This window comes from Notolepis coatsorum, assembly GCF_963971535.1.
Source record: "Notolepis coatsorum genome assembly, chromosome: 9".
NCBI lineage: Eukaryota > Metazoa > Chordata > Actinopteri > Aulopiformes > Paralepididae > Notolepis > Notolepis coatsorum.
Genome location: NC_140173.1, coordinates 9,979,000 through 9,992,306, shown reverse-complemented (window position 1 = coordinate 9,992,306; position 13,307 = coordinate 9,979,000).

Genomic DNA, 13,307 nt, shown 5'->3' with positions numbered 1-13,307 from the left:
TTTCTCCTTTTTTGATTTATTCAAAATGCCCCACACGGCCAAGAGTGACCAACTTGGAACAAGGGCGATCTTCTGCTTCCCACGGCGATCGAGACGACATCGATGGCAGATGAATCCGGAAGGTCAACGGCACCAATGTAACCGATGGTTTATGCTGCGTTGTGTTCTTGTGTGGTGTCAGTAAAGAGGCAGGAGACAGCACTGCATCTCAGGGCCCCGTTCCCCGTACCTGGCTAACTGAGTTAGCCGGATAATTTCCAGCATAGCCTGACTTAAGCCAGACCTTTCTGTTCCCCGACGCTCGATTGTCTAAATCACCATGACAACAGATCAAAAAGTTTGAGCCTGGTCGGGAGCAGGGTTAAGTTCAGTTAGCTGGATGAACCATGGCCACGCCCCCGCAAAGAAATGCCAGCTCGCTTCCTGAAATATTTCTCACAGTCTAGATCCCATTATACCATTCTGAATTATGTTTTTGTGCTTCGTTTTCCTAGAGGGGGCTTTTGAAATGTATAATAATAGAACTAAATGCTGATAATAAATCATATTGAGCCTATAGATTTACTTTGTCCTAAATAAAATAATGCACGTCATATACGGCGCTCTGAGTCGCGATACACACTGCATGTGGTTATTTTAATAACGGCGCATTGCAAATGTGAATCCCGCGGGATATTTTTAATGAATGAAACCTATCGGCCGTTTGGCTCTGATTAGTTTCATATATTCTCCGCTGTAGATTTGCTTAACGGAGCGCCCGGATTGTGTTTCATTCAAGCATAAAATTGAAGTGTCTATGCGTGGATTGTGGTTTTTGTGTGATATTGTAACTGGGATTAAAATGTCTGATGAGATGCGCTGTTTGACGGATTTGAGAAATTGAATGAGCCGTTGACGTCACATTAATGCATTTGAGAATAAAGAGATAAAACTTCATTCAAAAGAAAAATATTCGAAACACGGGTTTCTTGTTCATTGATGGATACACAATGAATATATCCCGTCTGGCACAGTGGTGCAACGGCCAGTGCTCAATCCTGTCAACCGGGCGACCCGAGTTCGAAACCCCGCGTTTCCAATAAATTTTTTTTGGAATATAATATTAATGATTATACGCAAAAGTAGCCTAGTTTTAAGTTAAAATATTATAAATCTACATGCCTTGAGGATGTCATTCTTTATATAGCTCTCAACGTGCACCAAATTGATGTATTTACATTGCAAAAAGAAGAAAATTACTAGAAGAAGGGGGATTCGAACACGGGTCGTCTGCGTGAAAGTCAAAAGGACAAACTGTCACACCACAGTGCAGATAAGTAAAACATCCACCATACATCAATCAATGGATAAGAGAGCCGTATCCTTATTCTGAAACAGTTGAACTAATTATTTTCGCTAGCAAGATCTCATTTGATTATTCAATCCATAAACCTACTGCCAGCAGGAACGTTTAAAGAAATATAATCTGATTGATTGGGGTAATGAGGGATTTAAAATTAACCTATAGATTATGCATTTAACTTGTCGGCGAGGCTATTGAGCCGCCTGCAATCTGTTAATAAAGTTTTAAAACAATCAATCAATCAATGCCGTTAGAAGATCAGGATTTCTGCTATCGACAACTGCTGTCTTTTCAACTGAAGCGGCCGCGCGCAATTATCCAGAGTCTCAAGTCTGGTTCGAGTTAACGAGACTGAATCAGCATTCGAGGAACAGGAAAATCCCGGCTTCAAACATCGGGTTAATTGAATCTGGATAATGGGACTCTTGATCGACTTAGTTGAACCAGGTACGGGGAATAGGGCCCAGGTCTTTAATGGCCCTGTTGAACCAGATGCAAAACAGAGTTAATGTTTTGTCAATGTCTTGTTTTATCTTGGCCACAAGATGGCGCCCTCGGTTCAGTTCACAGGCTCTCTTAACACATCCAGAGAGACTCCATTTTAATTCACATTGAAATAGCACATGGAATGAACAGTACAATAAATCATACAAAATAAACAATATGGGTCACTCATCCACCTGTTAAAACAGATACATTAAAATAATAAACAAAACCACTAATAAGATTCACCCATTTACCTGTTGAACCAGATGCAAAACAGAGTTAATGTTTTGTCAATGTCTTGTTTTATCTTGGCCACAAGATGGCGCCCTCGGTTCAGTTCACAGGCTCTAATGGGAAAATATATATATCAGGTTTGAGGCCTACCCAAATATGAAGAGATCGCCACTTCTAAATAACTCCACAGAAAGTGCACAACTGTTCCTCTTTAACATAGATAGTTATTACATATATTCCGGTTCATTGCCCGGCAACTTATCCACACATTTACACCATTATAACGTTCTTTTAACCCAAAGATATGTCTAGAACCACAGAGCAGCCCTTACCTCTTAACACATCCAGAGAGACTGGCGCGCAGAGGGACGCACGCTCAGAGATGAGGGACGCAAGGGGAAATACGTCACTTCGGCAGGAAGCGACGATTTCAAAACAAAAGACTTTTGATAAAAAAAATAATAATAATAATAAACAAAACAATGAAAAAAGGGTGTTTTGGCGAAATTCACAAGAGGGACATATTAATCTGTTACATTAGCTACTAGCTAGATCACTCGGAAAGGTCTACATTACTACAATTTGAGCAGTTATGTCTTACTTGTCAAATGATTTACCAAGTAAGTTACCGTTCATTAACATGAGTTGATGATAGATAGATGTATTATTTTACACAACCGAGGAACAGAATGTTAGCTAAATCATTGTTGTTCTTGCTACATAGCTACATTCAACAGGACAGCTAAATGAGCTAAAATAACCTCTATGCGTCGCGTAACGTTAGTATCTGGCAGCGAGTGACGCCGCGTCCTCTACATCCAGGCGATATGACTTTATTATAATTATTATTATTATTATTATTATTATTATTATTATTATTATTATTATTATTATTATTATTATTATTATTATTATTATTATCCAGGCGACATGACTTTATTATTATTATTATATTATTATTATTATCCAGGCGACATGACTTTATTATTATTATTATATTATTATTATCCAGGCGACATGACTTTATTATTATTATTATTATATTATATTATTATTATTATCCAGGCGGCATGGCAACAAGTCCCAACGCTGTCGTGCGCGGCGGGTCCGTGTCACGAGCCTGTCGGGGCGAAACCAGGCAAGGGATAAACGCGCACTACGGATAACCTGAGGTACACTAGGACCCAGGAGTTCTCTGGCCAGGTACTGCTAGCCTTGAAAAGGAACTTAAGGAAGTCCTGTGAGACTTTGACCAAACTCACGTTTGTTCTCGTCAGCTGGCATTTACACTCCAGGTGATTACAGTTGCAGAGGAGGTTGTGCTGCCCCACGGGTTTTTAAGACGTGTTTTGTGTGGCCAACCATCCTGGTGTCTGGGAGCACATTGCTGGCTGGCAATTGGGAGCTGGAGGCTGGACCGACACGGCCTGTAGGGCAGCCACTGTTTTTCCTCTTTTTAACTTCTCTGTGCGTCAAGTGATTTCCTTTTTAGAGTTTTAATTAGTTTCCATTTTTACCTCTGTGCCATCTGACCGCTTTATTTTATTGAGTATTTTATCCAGCAGTGCAGTGATGCTTCCTATTTATTAGACGTGCCGTGTGTGCTCTGTAGAGGTGCAGTGCTGCGTTTGTGTGCAATATTCTTTTTAATTACTAGTAATGGTGGTCTAGATTGGTCCAGTTGGGTATGATCCCTTTTTAGTAGGAGTGTAACGGTACACAGAAGCCACGGTTCGGTACGTACCTCGGTATTGGGGTCACGGTTCGGTACGAGTTCGGTACAACAGAAAACAAATATTTATAATAATTATTAATATAATTTTTTTGTCATTTTCTTTTCTTTTTAATTTTGAAAATGAATATTATATTTATGATAATTATTATTATTAAATAGAATACTTTTCTATAGGCTTGCCGTGGTAATTAGTGATACTGGTGTCATTCTGTGTTCAGGCATCCACTTGCTTACTGCCCCTTTAAACTTATCCTTGCTAAGTTTCAGTTTCACTTCCAGAGAGAATTTTACTTCACGACCAGACTGAACTAGAGAACAGATGACATATTACAACAATGGCAGAGGATTGTTTGGATTTAAACACAGTGGAGCTCAGATGATCTGTCCGGAAAAGTAGGTTTCTTCTTTTTATTCGATTGTGACATTTGAAGACATTTATGACATACAGATATACAAATATACAGTACTGTTTCAGAGAAAGAGATCCTAAAAAAATATATATACATTCTAGGGGGAAGCAACTGTACATTGGAGGGTTTGACATTTACCGGGGCCAGTTTCTAATTGCCACCACCCGTAGGTGCTCTTTGAGAGCGGTTTTGAAGGAGGGTAGGGATTCACATTATTTTACGGCTGTGGGTAGGGTGTTCCACATGAGAGAGAGAGAAAGACAAACAAGAGAGAGAGAGAGAGAGAGAGAGAGAGAGAGAGAGAGAGAGAGAGAGAGAGAGAGAGAGAGAGAGAGAGAGAGAGAGAGAGAGAGAGAGAGAGAGAGAGAGAGAGAGAGGAGAGAGAGGGAGAGCGAGAGAGAGGGAACGAGAGAGAGGGGGAGGAACGAGAGAGAGAGAGGTAAAGAGAGGGAGGAGGGAGAGAGGGAGGAGGGAGAGAGAGGGAGAAGAGAGAGAGGTAAAGAGAGGGAGGATGGAGAGAGAGAGAGAGAGGGAACGAGAGAGAGGGGGAGGAACGAGAGAGAGAGAGGTAAAGAGTGGGAGGAGGGAGAGAGGGAGGAGGGAGAGAGAGGGAGAAGAGAGAGAGGTAAAGAGATGGAGGATGGAGAGAGAGAGAGAGAGAGAGAGAGAGAGAGAGGGTCTCACTGCTTGCTGCCCTGGATTCTGACTGAGACCCCGACCTGCTGGGAGCATCTTCTCTGCTCAACACCTTGATTTGATTTGATTTTTTTTATTTGAAATCTTTATTTCGAACATGCAATGAATACAAACAAACAATAACAAAAAGCAAAACAACTCAATCTGCATGTTCGAAAAGGAGTAGGAAGAAGTATACACTTATTTAATCCTACCCCTTTTCCATTACTCGAATGAGTGTACTATTTTAAACATAAAAAAGAAAAGAAAAAATATATATATATATATATGCAAAACAAAAAAATATATGTATAAAAGAAATAAAATAGAAAAAAAAAAAATGTAAACACCCGTGAATATCAAGTCCCTTCCTCATTCCTGTACCTTGTGAACATAATTTCCTTATACATCAGTTTGAATTGTCTCATGTTTGGACATTGCTTTAGCACCACATTTAGACTGTTCCACAGTTTCACTCCACATATCGAGATGCAGTGTTTTCTCATGGTAGTGCGTACGTTTAGCACCTTTAAACTGAGTTCTCCCCTCAGATTATAACCCCCCTCCCTATCAAAGAACAATTATTGAATGTTTCTTGGAAGTGCATGACTTTTTGCTTTATACATTAATTGTGCCGTTTTAAATTCCACAAGATCATTTAACTTCAATGTCTTTGACTCCAAAAACAATATGTTAGTGTGATCACGATAACCTGCTTTATGGTCTATTATTACACCTAGGAATTGAAAGACATGAGATTGTGTTGTTGTTGTTGTTGTTGTTGTTGTTGTTGTTGTTGTTGTTGTTGTTGTTGTTGTTGTTGTTGTTGTTGTGTGTGAGATCGGGCCCCGTTCCATGTACCTGGATAACTGAGTTAGCCGGATAACTTTAGCTGGATAACTGGGTTAGCCGGACTTTCCGGTTTCATGTACGTGGATTTTCCAGATCACCATGCCAACAGATCCAAAAGTTTGAGCCTGCTCGAAAGCAGAGTTCAAGTTCAAGTTAGCCCGATCACGCAGAGCCACGCCCCCGCAAAGAAGTGACAGCTCGTTTCCTGAAACTATTCCCACAGTCTACGATCTGCATTATACCATTCTGAATTACGTTTTTGTGCTCCATTCTTCCAGAGGGGGCTTTTGAAATGTAAAATAGACCCAAAATGCTGATATTAAATTCACTTTGTCCTAAATAATGCACGTTATATATACCGTGGCGACGGTGGCGCTCGCTCGTGCGATGTACACAAAAATGTGGTTATTTTAATTGTAACTGGGATTAAGATGTCTGATGAGATGCGCTGTTTGACGGATTTGAGAAATTGAATGAGCCGTTGACGTCACATGAATGAATGAGGATAAAGAAATAAAACTTCATTCAAAATAAGGAATATTCTAAACACGGGTCTCTCGTTCATTAATGTATAAACAATGAATTTATCCCATCTGGCCGGCACGCGGCGCACGGGCTAGATGTTTAAAGCCCAACCTCCAGGTTAAACCCTACTGATCAATTATGGGTAGTTTACATCATTGGTATATAATTATATATATATCTGTACATATCTCTTACCTACTCTTACTAGTTACACTGCTGGTCAGAATGACTTACTACCATAGTGTCTTTATACCTGTATCACTGTACATATTAATACTATATCTAAATCTGTACATATCTCTTACCTACTCTTACTAGTTACACTGCTGGCCAGTATGACTTACTACCATAGTGTCTTTATACCTGTATCACTGTACATATTAATACTATATATAAATCTGTACATATCTCTTACCTACTCTTACTAGTTACACTGCTGGCCAGTATGACTTACTACCATAGTGTCTTTATACCTGTATCACTGTACATATTAATACTACAACTCTGTACATACATGTAGTACTCATAGTACTAATTTATATATGTTATACCCAGTTTAACCACCTGTACAGTGTATATTACTATTTCACGTTACTGCTACATAGTCACTCTGGTTGGATGCCAAACCTCTTTTAGTTGTACTGTACTTGTGCTGCATGATGACAATACATTACAATCTGCACTGAATTAGTCACAGAATGTTTTGGGACTAGAAGGTTTACAGGGTTAACCGGCTGTCGTGTGGCAGTGAAAGGGTTAACCTTCTGTGTATTGTTGAAGGTTTAGTCCACATTGTTTATTGAACAAAAATACAACATGAAGGTTGGCCTTTAAGCCAGAAACAATAGTACTGTTACATTTGTGACATACGATATGCAAATATACAGTAAGGAACCTGACGCAAACTTTGCCATCACAACCATTGAACTATTATAATAGTTAGGATCTATGGGTAACAGTACTGTATATTTGCATATCGTATATGTCACAAATGTAACAGTACTATATACCTGTATGTCATGTATGTCCCTATGTCATAAATGTCATGATGTCATGTATGTTGTGTGTGTCATAAATGTCACTATGAATTGAAAATAGGGGACCCTGATGTAAACAAGACAAACGTCTTTCTCTGGTCTGCATCCCCTTAACAATTGTGTGTATTGAGCCGTACTGTATTGTACCCATTCTGCAATCTGTTAAATAAAGTTTTCATTCATTCATTCAGTGAGATGCTGGAGAAGCAGCAGAAACAACAACAGCGGCTCCCCAAGAGGACACACAACTGGTCAGCCAAAGTCCCGGTTCCTCAGAGATGGCTCCACCATCCACTTTTTTTTTTATCAGACTGGAGCGGTGAGATACTGTACTTCTACTGCTCCACTAAGGTCTTCCAGACCTATGCAGCAGAAGGACTCACCAATCCCAGGATGCCATTCCAGGACTTTGTTGAGACAGAGTTTTTTCAGAGGGAGTTGGAGGCCTGGAGGGATGTCTTTATTCTCCTTTATTTTATATATCAGAGGATTTTATAGTATGTCTGCACTTTATGTGCTCATTTCATCATTCATGTATTTTACATTCTACTAAAACTGAATCAAACCATAAACAAGGTGGCCCTAAAGGATGTTAGATCCTAATGTGAAAAACTGTGATTTTATATGTCTGCTCATTTGACTTATTTCTACTTTTATCTTTACGCCCCACTATCTGCTGGGTGCATACTATAACCTTATCATGTTTTGTAACAGATTACAGAAGCATATTGGAACGTGAGGTTCTGATATGAATTGATTAATATATCTGCATTATTTTATCCCACTTTATGCTTTGCTCTTGCTGCTTGTTTTACACTGATTTTATGTTTTATTTCTTACTGATGTAAAGCACTTTGAACTGCAATCCCCTGTATGAAAGGTGCTATACAAATAAAGTTATTATTATTATTATTATTACTGAGACACAGTTCTTTCAGATAGATAGTTTTTAAACCAGCTCAAAGCCGTTTTACCAAGACCTATATGCAGCCAAGCCTCTGCAGTAATGCGTGATCCACAGAGTCAAACACTTTAGACAGATCAACAAACAATGCTGCACAGTGTTTTTTCTTGTCTAGTGCTTCAATTATGTCATTTGAGACTAGCATAGTCGCTGAAGTACTATGGATCTGAAGCCTGACTGAGACTTGTTAAGAATATTATGGTCAGCTAGAAACTCTTTGTTTACAAGAGATTCAAAGACTTTGGCCATTACAGACAATCTGGAAATAGGGCGATAATTATTTAGGTCAGAGGGGTCTCCGCCCTTTAACAAGGGGAGAACCATGGCCGACTTCCATGAGCTAGGTAATTCACCAGATATGATATGAACATTTCCTGATGACGCTGCCATTTTAGCTCTAATTAAGAATGACAGTGACCTAGCTGACTATTATTTGGAAATCCAGTGGTTTGTAAACTGGTGCGACAATAACTGTCTGGTTTTAAATGTTAAGAAGACTGAGGAGATGGTGTTTGACCCCAGAGGTGTTGGGGACCACAGGCCTGTGGTCATCCACACACAGTCCTGTGCATAAATTAAGAAACATGATTTAAGTTGACAAAAACCTCTGCCGCTACAATCTAATGATAATCTAAATATGTGCAACAAGGAGAGACGGGGACAGAATTAATGAATGAAAACTTTATTTAACAGATTGCAGAATGGGTACAATACAGTACGGCTCAATACACAAAATGTTTAAGGGGATGCAGAGCAGAGAAAGACATTTGTCTTGTTTACATCAGGGTCTGCCATTTTCAATTCATAGTGACATTTATGACATACATGACATTTATGACAGGGACATACATGACATACAGGTATATAGTACTGTTACATTTGTGACATACGATATGCAAATATACAGTAAGGAACCTGACGCAAACTTTGCCATCACAACCATTGAACTATTATAATAGCTTTACTATTATAATCTAAATCTGTGCAATATTCATGTTTATTTAGTGATATTCATGTTTATTGATTCAACATAGCTGTTTATCTTTGATAATGTATGACAGGCTTTTGCCCCGACCGGGATTCGAACACGGCTGCACGAGAGCAGTTCAGCTCCTTGGACAGCGTGACAAATGCACCCATTTCATTGGCTGTCAGTCTGTTACACCTATACACGGCTGGCCCCCGCGTGACAGGCGGGGATACTGACAGGCGGGGATACTTAACCCTAACCCTAACCCTAACCCTAACCCTAACCCTAACCCTAACCCTAACCCTATACTAACGAGGACCACCGTGTCAAGGATCAAATAGAAATGGAACGAACTGGGCCCACAATTTGGACAAGTGCCCTGCTCCAATGTGGGAAGAAAGCGCCCAATTGAGGACCATGCTCATGCATTAGTGTAATAGTGTCTTATAAGGCTGTCCCCGAAGACTGTTTTTGGGATTCAAACTTCGTCTGGGTTTTTCGAACGGATGTTCGAACCGTCGTTTTTAATTCAAAAAGAAATTATTATTTTTTTTTTTTCTATAAATATCCTCCAACTAAATCCTCAATTAGAATAAAGTAAGTAATAGTGTGTAATAGTGTCTTATAAGGCTGTCCCCGAAGACTGTTTTTGGGATTCAAACTTCGTCTGGGTTTTTCGAACGGATGTTCGAACCTTCGTTTTTAATTCAAAAAGAAATTTCAATTTTTCTTTTTTTTCTTTTTTTTTCTATAAATATCCTCAAACTAAATCCTCAATTAGAATAAAGTGAGTAATCTGATTAAATGAGTATTTTTTTTTAATTAAATCAACTTTCTTTAATGAATATAACTCATCAGTTTCTTAATACTACTATACTGTACTATAATATTAGTGTAGCCTAATCATTATCTGCAACTGTGAAGAAAAACCCCTCTGGTTTAAACAGAATGAATAGACACATAAAACAAATATATTAAAACAAATGTTTTTTTGTAAAAAGAAAATGTGAATGTTGATTTAGAATTCGAATGGCAACGTAACGAACGAAGGTTCAAACATTCAAACGTTTGGGCTCAGCCCTAGTGTCTTAGTGTAATATGACAGTGGGAACCAACACCATGTAGACCATGGTACTGCCCTTCTGGAGACACAGACGTCCCTGGGTGGGCTTGAACCACCAACCTTTCGGTTAACAGCCGAACGCGCTAACCAATTGCGCCACAGAGACTTGTATAACAGATAGGTTTTTGGGCATGACTTAAGATAACTTAGGCATCAAAGGTCAAGGATTAATACCAGCCACTGCAGGAGTTTCAGAAAGGATAAATGGACTCCCCGTCGGGGAATTGAACCCCGGTCTCCCACGTGACAGGCGGGGATACTGACCACTATAATAACGAGTACCACCGTGTCAAGGATCAAATAGAAATGGAACGAGCTGGGCCCACAATTTGGACAAGTGCCCTGCTCCAATGTGGGAAGAAAGCGCCCAATTGAGGACCATGCTCATGCATTAGTGTAATAGTAGGTAATAGTGTCTTATAAGGCTGTCCCCGAAGACTGTTTTTGGGATTCAAACTTCGTCTGGGTTTTTCGAACGGATGTTCGAACCTTCGTTTTTAATTCAAAAAGAAATTTCAATTTTTTTTTTTTTTCTATAAATATCCTCAAACTAAATCCTCAATTAGAATAAAGTGAGTAATCTGATTAAATGAGTATTTTCTTTATTAAATCAACTTTCTTTAATGAATATTGTAACTGAGGGGTTACAAAACCCTGACTGTATTAAAGATTGTGATAGATTAAACCATTGCTATGTATGTACTTTAATTACTGGCCAGACAGTACATCTAATATATGACAGACACTCATAATAGCACGGCACTGACAAAGAAATATCATTTGAGGGTATTTATTATTATGCAGTAAATAGTTACAGATAGGAGAATTAGGGTCGCGCTTGTATGGCGAAGAATAGGCATAAAGTCAGTCAGTAGCATAAGTCAATGGGAATAGAATAGTTCCTACGATGGGACACTAGGCTAACGCCGCCTGGCGTGGAATAGCAATTAGAGAGGGCAACGCTGGTACCGCTGGAGACACTGGGTTCCTCCCAGAGTTGTAAGTTCTGGAGGAGAGAGGAATGTTCGGATACTCAGTCTGATCAATTGAAGAAGAAGGGGATTCACGTACAGAAGCCAGTCCTTGTAATCCAACGCTCAGCAACAAAAGCAATAACTGTAATCCAAATGCTCGATAGCAAACAATGATAGCCAGCTATCCTCGGTCCATGAGGCCAGCCCGAATGTAGATCCTCACGGTGTTTAAATCCAAACGACAATGGAAATAAATGATGCGAACTGTTGGGTAATGCTACACACGAACGAACTGGTGTTGGCACGATACACAATAAATTAACGACTCTTTACTTCACATTAAGTTAGGTCGAACTTGACGTTACTGCATTAAATCTGACACTTTTACTATTCACTCCGCACGTGGTTCTCAGCGCTCTGTTAAACGCATGGCTTCTCACTTCATTAGTGGATGAGCGAACTGGATGAAAACTACTTAGACGAACTGCTGCTGTTCGCACCTGCGCCGTATATATACTTAAGTGGCAATCTAGTGCCGAACCTCAGTTCTCGTCTCGAATCAATACGCTGTCTCCGGGCATGTTGCGACATGCCCGGACTCGCCTTTGAACCTGACTTTGGGGGCTTGCGGTCTGGCGCCGATAGCATTGTCAAATAGGGAAAGCGAATATTACTATGATTCAAACGCAGGCTTAAAGGGATATACCGTGTATATATAAATAATATACAAAGTATATAAAACAATAAATGTAGATTCTCAGCTTTAATCTGGCCCTTCACAACAGCCGCCTCCTAATTAGTCCGCACCTAATTAGTTAAGGGAGACAGATTAATAGTCCAGTCAACTGCTCAATATCTGTTGTGAGGAGTAGGGCAATCTACAAAGTCAGTGGGTCATGGTCGTCATCAGGGGAGTCAGGGATCTCCGGCAACTCTATCAGCCTCGCCACGGGTCGGGTGTAGGTCCGCCCTTGGACAATAACTTCTGCCGCTCTGACCTTCCCATCAGCACCAGTGATCACTTTGCTTACGCGGCCAGCCGGCCACATAGCGCGGGGTAGTGACTGGTCTATGATCATAACGACTGTGTCCACTTTTAAGTTGTCCCTGTCCTTTACCCACTTCTGACGGGCTTGGAGGGACGGTAGGTAGTGGAGGAGGAAACTGTTCCAAAACTGGTCAGCCAATACTTGACTGTATCTCCACATTCTTCGGCCGTTCACTTCTTCAGGTCTGTACACCGCCTGTGGAAGGGCAGGGTCCAGCCGCCCCATCAAGAGAGTGTTTGGGGTGACTGGGTCGACGTCTGCTACATCACTTGAGACGTACCCGAGGGGCTTCGAGTTCAATACGCCCTCGATCTCCGTGAGGACTGTCGTGAGGACTTCTTCCGCCACGGTCTGGGCCCCAAGCACGGCGTACAGAGCTGTCTTTATAGAACGGACTTCTCTTTCCCAGGTTCCCCCGAAATGAGGGGCGTTCGGGGGGTTGAACTGGAATTCGATCTGAGAGGGAGCGAGGCGGGTCTTAAGTTCTGGGCCCATGGCCTGGAAACTCTCTCTCAGTTCTCTTTCTCCGCCTTTGAAGTTTGTCCCTTGATCAGACAACAATGCAGACGGTTTTCCTTTTCTTGATATAAATCTCCGGAGGGACATGAGGAATGAATCCGTACTCATGGTCTGAAGGAGTTCTATATGCACTGCTCGGGTGGTCATACACTTGTATACAATGCCCCACCTCTTCTCTGTCCCTCTTCCTTTCTTGACGTAGAGCGGGCCGAAGCAGTCCACGCCTGTGGAGTGAAAGGCCCTCTCGCCGAGTTGGAGGCGGCAGGGAGGCAGGTCGGCCATCATAGGTATACTGGGCTGTGCTCGCCACTTGCGACAGTCTAGACAAGTCCGTTGGAAGCGACGTACTGCTTCTCTCCCTTGCAGTATCCAGTAACGGCGTCGGATCTCAGCGAATACTCTCTCTGCCCCA